Source organism: Columba livia, chromosome 11 (assembly GCF_036013475.1).
Source record: "Columba livia isolate bColLiv1 breed racing homer chromosome 11, bColLiv1.pat.W.v2, whole genome shotgun sequence".
NCBI lineage: Eukaryota > Metazoa > Chordata > Aves > Columbiformes > Columbidae > Columba > Columba livia.
Genome location: NC_088612.1, coordinates 21,542,539 through 21,547,557, shown reverse-complemented (window position 1 = coordinate 21,547,557; position 5,019 = coordinate 21,542,539). Strand labels below are relative to the sequence as shown.

Sequence of the window (5,019 nt, the reverse complement as noted above, 5' to 3'; positions counted from 1 at the left end):
GAAAGCAGTCCGGATCATGCAACGTCTTCCACATGGGGGTGCAGGGAAGCAGCAGCAGAGAGCACAAGTACAAGCATCAAACCACCCAACTCTGGGCTATCAATGCACTCTGTGAGGGGCAATGTTGAAGAGCATAAGCTGGAAACTTCATAACCAGGTCTTATGAACAGAAAGTGAGATTCTCAGGGCTTATCAGCCTGGATCTCGTAACAGAAGGCATGTGAGGCTTGTGCAAATAGCTCTGGCATTCCCTTGAAAAGCCCTGTGAGTAGCGGGTGCCTGGTGGCCCTGGAGGAAGAGCGTTTGTACTTGGTGATGGCCAGGCAGATGGAGAGAGTGCCAGGCTCACCCAGGACCATATGGCTGCACTGGGGTGGCCACAGGAGAAAGACAACAGGTGTTCAGCAGGTCCCATGGTGTAATGGTGAGCACTCTGCACTCTGAATCCACTGGTCTGAGTTCAAATCTCAGTGGGACCTCAAGTTTTAGCTCTCTCAGAGCTTTCCTCAGCATGCACAGCCTTGCTGTTGGGTCACTTCTTTAATGCATTCCCATCAGCCCTCCTCTCCTGTGCTCCCAGCCCTGGCACTGACATCAGTGCCCCTTCTCCTGCCCTGTGCAAAACAACCTTCTGCAGGTTTCCCGAGCTCTGGCCCTGCCCCGTCTCAGCTCCCTTCTTCCTGATGGCTGCTTCTGGATGGGGGATCCAGCAGCGGCTCAGCAAATCACACAAGAGCTGAGGTGCAGATCATGGAGGCCAAGCCTGGCTCAAAGCAGGGTCAAGAAGAGGAGGCTGTTGAGGGCCTTGTCTGGTTGGCTGTTGGACATTTTCTAAGATGGAGAATCTACAGCCCTGCTGGGAACCTTTTCCCCATCTTGACCACCATTGTTTCTGGCACTAAGTTTATTTCCTCTCCTGTCCATTGCTTCTGGTGTCCTGTCAGGGAATTCCACCCACCCTGGCACTGTTTCTGCATGGGGACACAGTCATTGTCATGGGAAAGAGCAGGTTCTCCCTCTTTCTTGCAGAGCGGTTGAACAACTGACAGAGGAGGAGTACAAACCACCACGAGTCTCCAGCTATGCTGCGCAAAGTCTTTGATGAGAAGGAGCAAATGCAGTAGCACAGAACAGAGATCAAGAAACACATCTGCAGGGTTCAGGGCAACACAGAGAACAGCCCATTGCCCAAGGACAAGCTTGAAACACCAAGCACTTGCCTTTCCCCATTCTGCTCCACCTGCTGGCAATCCCAGCCCAGCAAGAGCAGTCCCTAACTCCAGCACCCTCCCCCAGCACCAGGAGGTTCAGCAAAGCAGAAGAGAACGAGCCCTTTCTCAAGGAGCTCAGAGCAAAGCAGAGCCAGAGGAGGCACAGCGAGGCCTGACGTGCAGCCAGGAGCCGTGGGCACAGGTCCCTCCTGCCAGCTGGCATGAGGACACCCAGCCCATCTGCAAGGCCTGGCCACACTCCTGCTGTGCAGTCCCCATCATTCTTCCTGCTCCAGAAGGGACGATGCACCAGGTTCAGCGGTTCAGACGGCAGTGGGGGGGAGGCAGGCACAGCCCTGATCCCCCCAGACCAAGGGAGCCCCCAGAAGAGATGGGAACCCCCCCAGTGCTGAGGGAGCTCCCAACAGCAGCTGACAGAGAGGATCCCACAACTGTGTTCTGAGGGAAAGAAGTGAGGATGGGACCCGGCAGGGTCACCACCACTGGAGAGGCCTCAATGGCCACCGTCGAGTCACCACAGCGGGCGACACAGGGCTCACTGCAGCTGCTTGCAAGTGGGGTTGGGCCAGAGGAACCACAAGGTGCTGGGATACAGGGTCTGAAGCAAGACATGCTCGGTGAGAGAGGCAAAGCTGAAACACAAAGCACAGACACAACACAGTTTCAGTCTGTCTTTCTTGTCCTCAGTTCTCTCTGCAGATGCACTTCACTGTCCTCCACCTGCCTTTTAACTGTAAGTTCAGAAATTGGCTCCAGCTCATCTTGCTGACATGTACAACAGGTATGACACCTCAGCTAAAGCTAGATTTGAATGCCTACGACCAAAGAAGTGCCTAACTGACTGCTGATGTCACAAGGACCTCCTCCTGCATTACCCAGTGCAAAAGCCCAGATGAAGGTTCATGCCACTAGTCCAGCACAAATAGGCTGCGTGGAACAAGGGTCTCAGAAATCAGCTCTTGAGAACACACAGTGTGCACAGAGCTGCCATGGCCCTCACTGTGCTCTCTGAGTTGCATGGTCCAGAAAGGCTGAACCACTGTTGGGACAGGACCCAGCTCAGTGGATTAAAAGCCCCTGTGGAGAGCCTGATCATACCCCATCTCCAGAACAGACAGTGTTGTATGGAAGGAGCCACTGGATGCACTTGACCATTTGGTTAGAGACCATCTGTCTAAAGCAGAAATTCTGCTGAGCAAGCAGACCTCCCTGCAGCTGAGCCCCATTCATCCCCTTGTGCTTGAAAGAATCCCCATCTTCCCAGCTATCCCCAGCCAGGCCCATCAACAGGGAAAGAGTTGGCAGCCCTTCAACAGTTCTAGTGCTGTGCACGTTGAGGCAGCCCAAGGATCCACCTGAGTAGCCACCATGACAGCAGTCCAGCCCATGGGGAGAGATGGAGTGCACAGAGTCTTACCTCGTTCCTGGAGGAAAGGGAGGCAAGAGAGGAGGATGCAGAGCCTGGAGCAGCGCAGGCTTTTATGCTGTGTCCTAGTGCCCCGTGGGGCCACAAACATTCCTTGCTCATGAAGCATTTAAACACATAGTAGCTGTTGCTTGATGAGTCCTTGCTGGTGCTTAATTACTTGCTCCTTTCATCCCAAATGTTACGTTCCTTTTTCATACTGCTGGACACCAAAATAATTAATCTGTGTCCCAGCTTCATAAGGCAACTTACTTCTGAGGTCTAAGTCTAGTATTCAGGTTGATTTTTTTGGTTATTTTGTGATATGGATTGTCACATTGCCTTCTTAATGGTGAGTACAACCACCAGTCATGGTGAAGTTCTGCTTTAAAGGATACGTCAAGTCAACTCTCCAATGTTTTCAGTGCAGGCACACAGGCTAAACCTGAGAGACGTTTCTCCCCACTGGTCATTGTAGACACGGAGGAGACTATGAGTAAGTTGTAACAGAATGTTGAGACTATGCAGTCTCATACAGGAGAAGAGATGCACCTCTACAGGGATGTGGCAAAGCTGAACAGCAAGGAAAAACCATTTGGGGCTGGAGGGAAGTCCCTTGTGGGTTGGAATGACAGCCACGACGACCTTGTTCATGTTCATCAGGCTGTACCACATCCAGGTTTTGTGATTAAAGAGATGCCCTTGTCCTTTCTTGAAAGAGACCTACACCCAAATGGACCTGGTTTACTCTGCAAGGGAACCCCAGAGCCCTAAGGCTTGCATGGCCTGCTTATGCGGACAAGTGCAGGGCAAGGAACCAAATGCTCATGGCCATTTTTCTAAGGTCAGGAATGGCACGGCCCATACCATGCATTACAGACTACAAAGGGACATTGGATCAGCATCCTAGGGCACCTGGGAAAAACCCTGAACTACCGGCAAACATGAGTCATTGCTGTGAATTTCAGTGGACATGTTGTCCTGGCCTCAGGTGCACCAGCGATACCAGAGCTCATGGCCTCATGAAACCACTGGTGCTTCTACGTGATCTTGAACTGTTGCTATGTTCCAAGGCATGACCTTTTGCTGGTTACTCAAGGACTCATGTGACAGTGTTAGGTCAACGGCTGCACTTGATTTTCTTGAGGGTCTCTTCCAACCAAAGCGACTCTTTCATTCAGCATACCTGAGAAGTACAACAGTTGGAATGGGTGTCTGGAGGTCCTCTGCTCCAATGAACTGCTCCGAGCAGCTCAAATTCCCCAATAACTCAACAGCTTCAGGCCTCTTACCCTTTTGCATTTACATCCATCTCCTGCTCCCCACATTGCTCATCTTCACCAGACTCCATAACCCTAGTGGCGTGAGCCTTACCCTACACACCACGTGCTCCAGCCCTCATGTTCTGTCTGTTCCTCTGCCAGTACTTCTCTCCAGAAGATCCCAGGGTTATGGGATGAGGTCTGACAGCGGATGGGAAGTAAACAGAAGGATTAGGAGTGAAGGCTCCTTCCAGGATTTACAGTGAAAGTTCTGCTTCTACAGACTTTCCCTCTTCTTCCTGTCACACCTGCTGCCCAGAAGAGGGTTATACTCAATGGCATGAAAGTGAAATGCAGACCATGTGGCATTCACACATCCAGCACTCATGGTCTTCATGGAGAACTACCAGATTTCTTGGCTCATTCAGATCAAACCTAGATATCGGTGGGTTTCAAAAGTGGGATGAAACAACCAGACTGAGAAGGAGAAAGAGAAGTGGCCATCCCTGAGGTGTCATTATACTGACCACATGAGAAAATCTATTCATCTCATTTCCCCAGACCTTTCTGTGTAACTGCTAAACAATGCTGGCACCCTCACTGCCATCTCCTGGTGGCCCGCAAGGGGCACAGTGCAGCCCTGGATGTGCTGTCCTAGAGACAGTGACTTCTCCAATGGTGGCAGAGTTCAGAAGTCAACAGGACAAGGCTCAGAGCTTCCTGAGGTAAGTGGGAAGCTTTGTCTGCTCAGAGCAGGAGATTGGTCCAGAGGACCTTCTCAGGTCCCTTCTAACCATCATTATTTGGAAGAGCATGGAGTCTCAAGAGCCCTTGAGCAGCAAACAAACAGCAATGCCTTGGAAGTCAGCTGCAGCACAAGGCTGCATAGAAGCACCAGTTGAAGCACTGTGGGCTGCTTTATTTTCACTCTTCTACTTTGCAGGTGCTCATCTACACACTACGTTGCTGTGCAATTCACCATTGATTCAGAAAATTCATCTCAGGAGACTGATCAAAGCAATAGGAAATTCAATTGCTGTTGATATTTTGCACATTCTAGACATGAAGAAAAAACTTTCCCCACCTCTAATTTGGTTATTAGAAATTTCTGGTAGCATTT

At 51.0% G+C, this 5,019-nt stretch overlaps 1 non-coding gene across 1 annotated transcript; it reads left to right on the top strand.

The window, feature by feature from the left end:
• The first annotated feature begins 407 nt into the window (after positions 1–407).
• Positions 408–479, top strand: TRNAQ-CUG (transfer RNA glutamine (anticodon CUG)). Its single transcript has one exon. It is a non-coding gene; the product is annotated as a tRNA-Gln (tRNA).
• Positions 480–5,019: the final 4,540 nt, after the last annotated feature.